A 14649-nucleotide genomic window follows, 5' to 3' on the forward strand; every position below is an offset into this window, starting at 1 on the left:
AAACAGTTTAAAAATGACTCCACAAAATGAATAAATTTATCTAACTATCTTGGAATAGAGGGACTTCACTAATGTTTGGCAAATAATAAACAGGCAACAGGATAAAATTAAATGGCACTTAAGCCTTAAAAGAAGTTCACAGACCAGGATATAAGGAAAAGGGTCAAAATCATTTACAGCAGCACAATATGAATGACGGCTAATATCAGCTGCACTATGCAATCACTGTAGCTATTCCTAAGCGACAGGCCCATGGCATGAATCATACACATGCTCTCCACACTCCCATACACATGAGTAGTGGGGCAACAGGGGCATCAGCACATTCTGTTAGTGCGAGTTGTCTACATCAGTGCTAGGTATGCGCTCAGGGTCAAACATATTGTTCTCCTTTGGTTGACATCTACATCTACATCATACTCCACTAGTCATCGAATGGTGAGGGTACTTTCGGCTCCACCATCTGGTCCCTTGAACCCTGTTCCACTGGCGAATAGTGTGTGGGAAGAGTGATTGTCGGTAAAGCCTCTGTATTGGCTCAGATTTCTCTAATTTTCTCCTCATGGTCAATACGCGAGATGTGTGTGTGTGTGGGGGGGGGGGGGGGCGGGGAGGGGGGGAGGAGGGGGGGGGGGTTAATAGGTTGTCTGACTCCTCCTGAAAAGTGCTGTCCCAAAATTTCATTAGTGAATCTCTCCGTGATGCACAACATCTCTCTTGTAACATCTGTCGGTGGAGTTTATTTAACATCTCCTTATCACTCTCTTGCCAGCTAAACGATCATGTGACGAAATGTGCTGTTCTTCGTTGGATCTTCTCTATCTCTTCTATCAGTCCTACCTCATACAGATCCCAGATAGATGAACAATACTCAAGTATCGGGCAAACAAGGACCTTATAAGACACTTCCTTCACGGCTGAGTCACATTCTCTTGAGATTCTTCTCATGAATATGAGTCTGGTGTATGCTTTTCCCACTGTCTGTTTTATATGGTCATTCCACGTAAGGTCGCTCTAGATAGTTACGTCTAGATATTTTATGGCACACGCTGTCTCCAGCTGTGTGTCATCAATAGTGTATCTGTTTAGTAGTGGATTTCTTTTCCTATGTATGCGCAATATGTTATATTTATTTACGTTTAGGGTCAACTGCCAGAGTCTGCACCATCCATCAGTTCTCTGCAGGTCGTTCTGAAAATTCTTACTATCTTCTGGCGTTGCTACTTTGGTATAAACAGCTGCATCATCTCTGAATAGCCTTAAAGAGCATCCAACGCTTTCTACTAGATCGTATATATACACCGTGAACAGCAACGGTCCTATCACACTTCCCTCTGGTACTCCAGATATTACCTGTGCATTTGTCGGCTTAGTTCCGTTAAGAGCGACGTGTTAAGTTCCATATGCAAGAAAATCTTGAATCCAATCGTAGGTCTGCTCCGATACTCCGTAGCTCGTATTTTCTCCTTTAAATGGCAATGTGGGATGGCGTCAAATGCCTTATTGAAATCAAGGAACATGGCATCAGCCTGAGCGTCATTGTCCACTGTGCTGTGGACCTCATGGGGGTGGACTCGCATTCGGGAGGATGACGGTTCAATCCCGCGTCCGGCCATCCTGATTTGGTTTTCCGTGATTTCCCTAAATCGCGCCAGGCAAATACCGGGATGGTTCCTTTCAAAGGGCACGGCCGACTTCCTTCCCCGTCCTTCCCTAATCCGATGAGACCGATGACCTCGCTGTCTAGTCTCCTCCCCCGAACAACCCAATCCGGACCCCTCATGGAGGAACAGAGCAAGCTGAGTTTCGCAAGATCTCTGTTTGCGGATTCCATGTTGATTTTTATAGAGGAACTGTTCATTTTCCAAGAACGCCATCATTCTTGAGCATAAAACATGTTCCATAATTCTACAACAGATTGACGTCAACGATTTCATTATATAATTGTGTGGATCTGTCTTACGGCCTTTCTTAAAAACGGGAATGACCTGCGATTTTTCCAGTCGTTAGGTACCTTTCGTTGTTTAAGCGATCTACGATAAACTACTGCTATAAGGGGAGCAAGTTCTTTCGCAGAATCTTTATAGAGTCTTATAGGTATCTCATCTGGTCCTGACGCCTTTCCGCTACTAAGCGATTGTAGCTGCTTTTCAATTCCGTGATCGGTTATCTCAATATCTGCCATTTCGACGTTCGCACGTCATTTGAAAGGAGGGACGGCGATACAATCTTACGTGGTGAAACAACTTCGGAAGAACAAATTCAGTATTTCGGCCTTCCCTCTGCTATCTTCCGTTTCAATGCTGGTATAGTCGCTGAGAGAATGAATAGATGATTTTGACCCACTTACTGATATTAAATACGATCAAAATCTCTTAGGGTTTTTACTCAGTTTAGTTGACAATATCTTACTTTCAAAATCATTGAACGTTTCTCTCATTGCTCGCCTTAAGCTCAGTTTTGCTTGGTTCAACCTTTGTTTGTCCGCTAGGTTTTTACTTCTCTTGATTCTGAGATGAAGTGCTCCTTGTTTATGCAGCGCTTTTCTAACACGGCTATTAAACCATGGTCGATCTTTCCCATCCCTTAAAACCTTACTCGGATCACACTTGTCTAGGACATTGAACGATGCCTTTGAATTTTCCCAATTTGTTCTCCACAGCTTCGTCCTCATCACAAAATATTTGATGCTGACTGCTGAGATATTCTGAAATTTGTATCCTGTCACCCTTGCTGAGCAAATATATCTTCCTACCTGTCTTAACATTCCTTGTAGGTCCTGTCGTCATAGAATCTGTCACAGCCTTATGATCACTGATACCTTCCTCTACATTAACTGATTCGATAAGTTCAGGTCTGTTTGTTGCCAGGAGATCTAAGACGTTACCCTCACGAGTTGGTTCTCTATGTGCTCAAGGTAATTTTCGGACAAGACATCCAGAACAATGCCACATGAGACCCTGTCTCTGGCACCAGTTTTGATGGCATAACACTCCCAATCTATACCTGCCCAGTTGAAGCTACCTCCTATTACAACAGCACGATTAGGAAAATTACTAATGATATTCTGCAAGCTCTGCCTGAAGCCCTCTTCAACCGACCCAGGTGGTCAATAAAAGCATCTGACCACCATTTTTGACTGTTCTTTGATACTCAATTTCATCCAGATTAATTCACATTGAGAATCCCTGATAACCTAGCTAGATTTTATCGAATTTTTACTGCAATACGCACACCGCCATCATTGGCGACTAACTCATCATTACGACAAGCATTCCAGTCTGAACTTAGGATTTCGTTGTCATTGATGTCTGGCCTCAACCAGCTTTCTGTTCTTATTCCTGTATGTGCATTACAACCTTCAATAGGCGCTACTTATTCTGGGACCTTCCCTTGGATGCTCCTGCAGTTTACTAAAAAGATTAATCTTTTCCATCTCTGATCTGCAAGAACCAAGATTCTCTGAGATCGCTGAGACTGATTTAACAGGCAAATCGTGTTTGCTCCCAAGGGAGGAGTCCTCTAACCTTAATAAAAGCCCCATGTGCACGCCGCACGTACTCCGCTACCCTAGTAGCCACTTCATGTGTGTAGTGCATGCCTGCACTATTAAGTGGAACCTTCAATTCTACTCGATAGCGGAGGTCAAGAAATTCACATCCGATACCATCGCAAAGCTGTTTGAGCCCCTTGTTTGGATCATCCACTCTGCTCCAAACCAGAGGACCACGATCAACATTGGGTACGATGCTACAAGTAGACAGCTTAGCCTGCGCCCCACGTGCGTTACCAGTTGCCTTCACCAAATCAGCCATCCGCCAAAAGGAGCCGAGGATGGCCTCAGAACCAAAGCAGCAGGCGTCATTTGTGCCGACGTGTGCCACTACATGCAGCCGGTTGCATCCAGTGTACTCTCTGGCTGCCAGCAGAGCCTCCTCCACGTCACGGATGAGACCTCCCGGCAAACATAACGAATGCACACTGGAATTCTCTCACCCAACGTGTTATCTCCCTGAACGGCTCCATCACCTGCCTAACGTTGGAGCTCCCAATGACTAGCATACCGACCCTCTGTACTTGTCCAGACTGGGCAAGAAAATCGATCGCTGGCGCAACAGGAGAGGCATCCTATGCTGGCTTAATCATCAACACCAGGGCACCTCGTACCTGTTCCTGAGACGTAGGGAGCCAGCCGCACGGACTGCTCCCTCTTTCACCTTCCACCCAGTGACACGTGAACCCACCAATGTCTGCCACTCACTCAGGAGTGAGGATGGTGCAGTCGGATGTTGTGTATCTGAAGCCACAGCTACGTCCGGGCCACCAGGGGATTCCAGTGGCACAAAGGGTGCCACAGGTCTCGTCACTGGCTCCCCGACGTCACCACAACTTTGAGCATTAGCTAGAAGCTTGTCGACGGTAGCCAATACAGCTTCCAGCTGTTTCCGGACATCAGCCAACTCTCCTTGTGTCCTCTCACAACAAGCACAGTCCTTATTCATATCGTACTGTGTATAAAATAGATATAAAGTCTCAAATGGCGCTACTGACTTTGAAAATATATCAAAGGAGAATAAAGTAACACTAAAAGTTGGTGTGCAGATTTCTCACTGAACTCTGAGACCGCAAGCCATTAAAGAGAAAAAAAATTATCTACACAGAAAATTTACGCTATGAAGCCACCATAGTCAAGGATGTTCACAAGACTTACGCAAAAACAAGAACTGCGATTAATTTTCTAACCAGTAGTCTACACAGTAAAATACACACATATAGTTCACTTCTTTGCAGAAGCATGTAAACAAAAAACAAAGACTAAATTAATTTACAGTTTATCACACAAGTACCGCTGCTGCTGCTCTGCTGCGCGTCCTATCAGCTCGTCGGCTTTTTTTCTGCTAAGATCCTTCCTTTTGATTGACAGATCCTAAACCTGTGGTTTCCTCACCCCTCCTGCTCCCCCTCCTATTTAAACCCTCAGGAAATCTACAACCCACCCTCTCCCTCTCGCTGATACACGTAGTCTGCACTTTCAGGTCTGAGTTATTTGAGTACCCCCCTCTCACTCTTATCAATTTGATTAACTACTTAATTAAATTGAATAACTAATTAATCCCTCCACATCTGGTAAACACCCCATCCCCTTCTCCCCTTTCTTTCCCTATCTGGAAATTGGTGACTGTGGTGGAGAGGAAAGTTCTCATGAAGGTAAATTCTTTCCCTTATGACCACGCAAGGAATTCTGCCACGAAACACCTATCGTACATAATTACACTGCTAATCCCTAGGCATGCACCATCCACTGGACTGCACTAATGCTGCCAGCAGTCCAAGTGCTCCGGCAGGCCCCACAAAGCGACTACATGGCCGTCAGCTGCCAATCCACGGGCAGGTGTCTGTTCAGGTCCTGCAAGCACGAGGCAGTGGCTTCCCTTTCATACTTCACACCTGAGAAATTCCTTTCGAAACATGTGTTTACCCAGCCACTGTGACTGTCAACAAGGCCTTTGTACCTGCAGGTCCAGTGAAGGCCTATTTGCCATGTCTGCCTGGCGACTCACCCCAGCAAGTGCAGCTAGAAAGTTGTCAGTGTTTTACTGATGCCTCATGCGTATGTAAATAACAGCCAAGCAAGTCTCCCTCTGGACAAGCTATAGAAATTTTTTGCAGCGCTTTCAGAAACAGCCCAGAATAACACCGAATACATTCTTCTTGGTAGCCCTAACAAGTCACCCTGTCCATGACATATTACACTTCCTGGAAATTGTAAAGTGTTACAGAAACATTTAACAGTCGCTTTCGTTATTGTAGGAGCTTTTGAGATGTCTCAGCCTGTCTGCATGGAAATTCTTCTCCAAACAGGACCTGTTTACGAAAATAGCCCAGAATAACGCCGAATGCATTCTTCCTGGTGTTCCTAATGACGCACCCCGCCCACCATGTGTTACCCTTGTATTGACGTTTTTCAGGAAAGACACTCCCTCAATTACACTGCTCTGCTACTGCCGAGGAGAGCTTGAATATTTCAGCGTGAAAGTGAATCTGAAGGTGGATCCGCCACGCATACTGTCCAGAGAGATGTTGGGAAGCAGATCCACAATAAACCACATTCGAGCTAGCGTTCGAGTGTGGATCTGTCACGCATTATATCCAGAGCGATATTCACAGGCGGATCCATCCCATGTCCCATCTGGGATAGGGCTCGAAGGTGGACCAACCATGCGTTATGTCCGAAGATGTGTTCTATGTTGGAAGTTGCGTCCACCAGCGGGAGGAACAGGTCGTGGGAACCATCCGCAACACATGCGGAGACACAGACATACAGAAAACAGAGCAAACGTACTGCAAATGTAGAACATGTGGATGGAGGCGACTGGATACATTCGAGTACAGTGCTATACTTGTCGCCCGACCAGAAAAATTGAGAATTTGCGTTAGATATTGGCAGATGTACTACATTTAGAAGCAATTTTAGAACACAGAACGAGAAGCGATGTCATGATCGGATGGGTAGGAGTGACATAAAATCGATAGAATTACGAAAAATGTCGGAAAGCACATAAAAATTGAGGAAAGATACGCCGAAATGCGGGGAAATTGAGGAAGTACTTACGTGTATTCTGGTTGGCGTAGAACAGTTCTTGTACATGCGAACAAGTATGCAACAGCAAGAGGATTACGAGAAAACGTTGACATGGAAGCGCCGGGAACCACGGAAACAGTCTTTTTTTCCATCGAGGCAACATTCTACTGTATTTCTACTGAGGTAAGAGTGACACTCGCGAGTTTACTACTGTATTTGACATTTTCAGGAAAACATAACCATCTGCCTTCAAACTTCCTTGCATCTGCGTTAAAGGATGACAAAGAATGGACGGAGTGATCGGTTGAGATGGAGTTGTAATGAGGTATAACTTAATAGTAGACTGATGATGCTTTCTAGAGAGAGAGGGAGAGGTTGCTGCAGGTCATTTGACCATTTTTTCCGTTGTTCTGTCAGGACGCAAAAGTTGTGTGACATAGCTTGCATCTGACACGTGTACAAAAGCGTATTCTGTGTGTGACTTAGAGTATTGTCTACTTGCGATCGTTAACAGCAAACCTCTAGGTTATCAGAGAACTTTCATGTGTGATGGAATGTGACCATCCTAATTCGACACATTACTCTTAACCAATGAAGATTGGCGCTACTTACTCCATTCCCCTGTCGCATACTGGGTATAAAATAGAGGCTTCAGTTTCATAACTAAGGTGATTCAAAGTTAGCGACAGGTGTTTGTGAGGCACTGCAATTACCGCATATACTCGTATATCTGTCTGACGTTCTGTTTACAGAGTTAGTGGCCACGATGTGTAATTTTACAGGTCAAACGCCGCTGCTACGCGTTTATCTGTTTCCTTGTAAGAGGTATTCTCCGTTACTAACGATCCTTTTATATAGGACCGATGTGAGCATATTATAATTTCTGAACCATAATTGGATGTGAACACTGGACACTATATACCTCTGGAGAACATTTTTTTCATTTTACATTTTGTCACCATAGTTTATCGTAGAGAAACCTGCAAGATGGATGGATGTCATGACCTGGAAATGTATTTTTTACATTGGGATATTAACAGAGCTATATTCCACACGACTAATAGGTCAGAAACTGCAGCTAACTGACATTATAGTCAGTTTTAAGAGCAGAACCATGTAGTGTTAGGAGTGTGTGTGTTTATGTTCGCCGGGGTGGCCATGCGGTTCTAGGCGCTTCAGTCTGGAACCGCGCGACCGCTACGGTCGCAGGTTCGAATCCTGCCTCGGGCATGGATGTGTGTGATGTCCTTAGGTTAGTTAGGCTTAAATAGTTCGAAGTTCTAGGGCACTGATGACCTCAGATGTTAAGTCCCACAGTGCTCAGAGCCATTTTTGTTTGTGTTCTCTCGTACCAATACCTTCCTCAAATGGTTCAAATGGCTTTCAGAACGTGTTAATGTCAGTTTAGAACCTGACACAGACCCTGAAGTCGTGACAGAAAAAAAAACCAAAATGTACAGCAGTGTACAAAGCTATGTCATACGTTGCTTGGGACTGATGACCTTCGCTGTTTAGTCCCCCTTAAACATCCCAATAACCACCCCCCCCCCCCCCCCAAATACGTTGCTTGCATGTGTTACAGCAGAAAAAACAATGTTTCAAACAAAGTCACGGGGTCACAGGAAGCCTCTCTTGCAACTGATAGTATAGTTTGTGGAATATGGTGATCCTCCTACAGTACAGGTGATGAAACTTTACAGTGGTCTGCGCAAGTGACTTCGACCACTGGCCACCTGGAACAATACCTGTATATTTAAAAGGATCGCCACATGCACTCGGTGATGCCATGTTCTTTGTTCGATGGTGTAGAGTAACGATGATAGAATTATGGGGTGATAGATGTGAATGGACCCTGAGGGACACAGATGTGCTTTGGACTGCAGTACCTGTATGATTTTGGTAATTGGAAATTTGTGGTAATGACTATGGGACGAAACTATTGAGGTCCTCGGCCCCTAGGCCTACGACATCTTAATCTAACTTTAACTTATGCTGAGGACAACACACACATCCATGCTCGAGGATGACTCGAACCTCCGACGGGGGAAGCTGTTCAAACCATGACAAGACACCTCAGACCACACGATTACCCATCATGGCTATGATTTTGAGTCTTCTTAATTATCCTGTAACTGTTTGTCCTGTCTTTATACTCAAAAATGGTTCAAATGGCTCTAAGTACTATGGGACTTAACATCTGAGGTCATCAGTCCCCTAGACCTAGAACTACTTAAACCTAACTGACCTCACACATCCATGCCCGAGGCAGGATTCGAACCTGCCACCGTAGCAACAGCGCGGTTCCGGACTCAAGCGCCTAGAACCGATCAGCCATAGCGGCCGGCTGTCTTTATACTACCTCGTATTGCAGGATTGGGCTTTGTTTGGAGCTGACATTACACATTGTACACTGTTGGAGAAACTATGGCAACATGTCCCCAGTTCCACAGAAAGGACAAAACAGCCCTGTCGCACTTACTCAGCTTAGCCTGTTCCTTCACGGGTTGCAGGTCCAGCTTAAACTGGAAAGATCACATGCGCAAAGCTGCAGGGATGTCAACGTAGAGTCTGACGAACTGTTAGAAGATGCATTGGGACTATTTAAAACCATGGTGGAATTTTACTATAAGAGACAGGTTTGAAAAAGGTGACTCATTCCGATACATTTGAGGGCCATGAATATGATTCACTAGTGGCTGTAATCATTAAAGGACTTCTCCCTATGATCCAACGCAGGTATCTGGTTGAATGGAAAGACTTGATTCTAACTCGCAGACAGCATTTCTATCAGGAAGAATAACACTAGAGATCTGAAAATCTAGTGTACATTTCTTACGACCGCAATCAGCACACATTCTACTGTATGTAGTCACTCTCAGTCAACCAATGCCTATAACCCAGTGGATATGTCGCAGAACCTCTGAGTGGCATCGAGACAAAATGCATTACAAATACTGGAGAATAAACGTCTAGTGGCAGCATCAGAGAGCTGGTACAATACAATAACTATGGTGTGTGACGAGGGCCTCCCGTCGGGTAGACCACTCTCCTGGTGCAAGTCTTTCGATTTGACGCCACTTAGGCGACTTGCGCGTCGATGGGGATGAAATGATGATGATTAGGGCAACACAACACCCAGTCCCTGAGCGGAGAAAGTCTCTGACCCAGCCGGGAATCGAACCCGGGCCCTTAGGATTGACAGTCTGACGCGCTGACCACTCAGCTACCGGGGTAATATCGGTTCATACCATGTTCCTTAGCCAAATCACTTTCTAAATTCGGTGATTTTACATATTACGAGCTTAGAGCACCGGCGATGTACACCCGCACTTTTGGTCTTTCATGTACACCCTGGAGATCACCGTCTATATTCAGTGTCACAGTATCTTTGTGGAAAAACCATTTCATTCTGAGGTAAGTCATACCACGATTTATGAGGCTTGTATAGTTAACATGTTTATTGTTAGTGATAGTAGTGAGCACCTACAGAACCAATACCACTAGTGACAGTACCATGGTCGTTGCGATCGTATTTTAATGCCTAGCTGCTTGTAAGACGATTACGCCTCTCTTTCTAAGACACTGTTGTACCGCTCGCAAGAAAAACTTATGAGATGTCGACCCATCGCTGATTTTCGGTCAGTATTGTTTCGTATAGCATAGAATCAGTTGTTGGCGAGGTATTATACTTAGTAGTAGGGGATGCTTGATAGGTTCGCCTTGAGCGTCAGGGCTTATAAAATACATGTGTCTGTTAAGACATGTGTAAAGGAAATGACTATGTCCAATTGTAAGGAAGGTATGGATATGACGTGGAATACAGTGATAGCCACAAGGAGAATGAAAGACTTTTTTTTAATTGGAAAAGAACGTTAATTCAGAAGACTGGTAGAAGTAATTCTATTTCCAGAGACACAGCTGTTAGCAGGAGGTCTTTCCAATACAATGCTCACTGTCTAATGTCATCCAATTGAGACTGCAATTGTAATATTTAATTGTAAGTACAACAATCAAATACGTATGTGGCCAGTTTCTTAAGATGATTCTATCTGGGGGTGCATGGCGCGCAGCGGCGGTGGCCTTTGTATGATTCACATTTCTGGCTAACGGCAGGATCTGTGCAAATGGAAAGGCCAGGTTGGGTACAGGAATGTAGCTGACCTAACCATGTTGCCCTCTATACGGCTGAATAGCGAACTAATACTTAGTATTTGTTGGACATCCTTCATGATCACGTGTGTTCTCTGTGGAAATACGGGAAGATTCAATATGGACGTGTGTCTGCGTTGGACCATTATTCCCACACATAAATTGGCTTGTTGTCTTCTTCTGCACATTTCCCATCTTCATTTGGATGAGAGAACATCTATTGTGATGTGTGTTGTGTGCTTCTAGCAGATGAAAGACGGGTGGGAGATATATTTGCTGGTTCTCTAGACATGAGAAACAACTTAATTGACTTTGTAAATTATAATAATTATTTGGAATTAGTTATACCACTGACATCGGTATTCACGAGTGGAAATATCACTTTCCTCTATTTTTTTTCGAGTTTTCACGTGAAGATCTTTGCAGACGAGATAAGTTTCTAATTACTCTGTGGTATACAGCGACCTGCACTTCGTTGAGGTTTTGGGTTTCTAGAGAAATAATTTCCAGTCTATATCTTCGGAATTATACTGTGCAAGCGATCGATAGCATACTGCTATGTGCTTGATATCGAGAAGTATCGCGTAAATGGTATGATATTCTGGCAAACAATGTGATAATACATATGTTCTTGTAATCCCAGAGTCTAGAGATGGGTGTAGAAAGCAAGCAAGGAAGCAGGTCGGGGCCAGATACAGCCTTTGTAAAACAGTTTGGAGAGTGACCTCGGTCCCACTCTGGCCACATGCGAGCCAGTGTGTGTGTGCAGGGGGCAGACAACTTGTGATCACTGGCTGCGATGCACGACCTACTGAGCTCGTGAGGAATATCTAGTGCTGTGAGAACTAAATATGGTCCATGTGCTTATGCTGTCCATCTTTGCAGTATATGTATGAGTGTCTGATGGTCATTAGCTAGATACAGGATGCAGAAGTGATGGTTTTGTGTGCTTACTACATCGATACAGTGTATGGAGATATATAGCCAGGTTGGAGATTGGCTTCACGCTGAAATATTCAAGCTTTCCTCGATAGTAACAGACCAGTGTAATCGAGGGAGTGTCTTTCCGTATTTCATGATTTGTAGACAAATTTGCAAGGTTTATTTGTCAGTGCGATATGCTGATCTGTGCATAATAGTTTTGCACTCGAAGTCTCGTCTGCAGAAAATGGCTGACATTGCTCCCACACCAGCAGCAATAGTTTGGCGGTTTTCACACTGAAAAATTCAAGTCTTACTCAACAATAGCACAGCAGTGTAGTTGAGGAAGTGTCTTTTCGTATTTGACGATCTGTAGATCACTTTTGCAGTGTTTAACTGTCAGTGCGATATGGCGATCTGTACACAATAGTTTTAACATTGAATGTCTTGTCTGCAGAAAAAAAACGATGGAGGATAGTGGTCCCATATCTGTATCAGCAGCAGTTTTGAAGGTAAGTTCAGAATGCTCCATTCATTCATAAGACGTCCTTTGTGCTGATACTGTTTCGAACAAGGTGGGGAAATGTATCTACAGCAAGATCTGAGAGTAATATGATGCCTTCTTTGTTCAAGTGTTCAAAGACAAGTTGAATCAGACCATCTCTGGTGTGATGCTGTCCATCTGCCATTGTGGCATTAGGACATTTCCAGATCAGCAGCAGTAGGACACCGAAAATTCCGGCCATTCTCTCTTCTGTAGCACATTGCTTCGAATTCTGTTTGTGTAATTCTTCTGGTTTTTCGTCTGTGCTTAGACAGTGCTCTCTTTCCAAACAACATGAATGTTTTTATGATTAATGTTGTTTTCACAAGCATACACTGACATGGTGAAAGATTTTGGTTGTGGGAACAAGGGCAAACGTTTATCATTCCTGAGATGTATGTTGAAAGCAGGATGTTACAATTTCTGAGACGGGTAACACATGATGGGTGGGGTGCCTCATTAGGACCATCAGGAAGAATGCCTTCGGTGTTGTTCTGGGCTGTTTTCATAAACAGGTTCTAAAGCACTGCAAAACATTGCTATTGAGTGTCCAGAGGGACACTTGTCTTTTATTTAAATAGACATGAGGCATTACTGTAATACTGACAAATTTCTAGCTGCACTTCTGGGGTTGAGTCACTAGGCAAACATCTCTCACTTGACAATTAGGCCTGCACTGGATCTGCAGGTACAAAGGCTATGTATCAGCCATGGTGGCTAGGTAAACTCGTGTTTTGAGAGGAATTTCTCAGGTGTTAGGTATGAAAGGGAAGCCACCGCCATGTGCTTGTGGGGCCCAAACGGACACCTGCACATGACTCTGCAGCTGACAGCCTCTTCATCGCTTTGAGGGGGTCACCAGTGCCCACCTACTTCTGGCACCATGTGCAGTAGCAATCTCTGTGCTCCAGTGGATGGCACATGTTACGTAATCTTAAGATTTTTACCAGTGTAATTACATATGATAGGTGTTTCATGACAGAATTCCCTGCATGATCATAATGAAAAAGCGATCGTTTTAATTACAAGACTTGCATGCTTCCAAACAGCAGAGAATGATGAGAAAGAGAAATCCAACCCCTGCAAACTGATTTCTTTATAAATAAACAATATACCCTAGAATTTGCCTTGTAAGATCCTTCCTCTCCACCGCAGGGCCACCATCTTAGAGGATTGGGAGGGGGATGGAGATTTACCAGAGGGGGAGGGGTTAATTAATTGATCAATTTAATTAAGTAGCCAATCAACTTGATAAGAGTGAGAGGTGACTATTCAAATAACTCAGACCTGAAAGTGTACCTGTGTCAGTGAGGGGGTGGGGGTGGGTTAGACTTTTCCTGAGGAGTTTGGGGGGGGGGGGAGGTATGGGGGAACATTAAGCTAAAGACCTGTTAATCAAAATGAAGGATCTTTGCGGAACAATAGGTTAATAGCCTGTGGATCAAAGGAGAACAATAGGTTCGCCCCTGAGTGCATACCAGCTCCTTATGTAGGCCACCAACACCAACAAAATGCGCTGATGTCCATGTTGCCCCACTACTCACATGTAACCCCTCAGCATGCCCCAGCCATTGGCTGCGTCATTGCTGTTTACTCGCCCACAGTAACGTTAGGCGCTAATTGAGATGCGTGTAGCGCGTGTGACGCGGCACAGCGCAGCGCAGCGCGCTTTTTTGTAGCTTCACAGATTCAAATGGGATTGCGCAAATTGCGACGCGACGCGATTGGGACGCAACACGATCCTGCGCGAAGTCGCGTAGCGTTGTGGTTGCGGTGGATGCATTGCCCATCCGAAAAATACAGCCTTACACTATACTGAATTTTATTGTCACGGAGTAGTATTTCGTTTTTGGCCGTTTAAGTGCTGCATCTCTTGTCGTTAGTGTATAGTAGTTTCAGTTACATATATCTCTATTCTTTTTTGTTTTGTTTATTCTTTTATCAAGAACAATGAACAGTTCAATAACTGGTCTGCTATTAGCCACTGGGATTATATCTTCTACCTCCATGATGTTTCCAGACCGTAAGAAGAGATGGACGATTCATCGTGAGGGTATTGAATAAAGAAGTAAGAAATATTATAAAATCATGTGATCTAGACGCAAGGCAGGAAAGTAAAACAAGGATATCTATTTGCTACCTGTTATACTGACGTAGCTCCACAATCTGTTACAAAAAGTCGAAAAGGCGTAATTTGCCATAGGTATGACCCCTTTGTGCCCTGGCAAAAAGCGTCCAAGATATGAAGTACATAAGCTCATCTAACATTACTTGGATATAGATGTAATAAGAGACATTATACGGCCTACCGCTGTGGCCGAGCGATTCTAGACGCCTCAGTCTGGAACCGTGCGACCGCTACAGTCGCAGGTTCGAATCCTGCCTCAGCGTGGATGTGTGTGATGTCCTTAGGTTAGTTAGGCTTAAGTAGTTCTAAGTTCTAGGGGACTGA

This window comes from Schistocerca nitens, chromosome 1 (assembly GCF_023898315.1).
Source record: "Schistocerca nitens isolate TAMUIC-IGC-003100 chromosome 1, iqSchNite1.1, whole genome shotgun sequence".
In the NCBI taxonomy this organism is placed as follows: Eukaryota; Metazoa; Arthropoda; class Insecta; order Orthoptera; family Acrididae; genus Schistocerca; species Schistocerca nitens.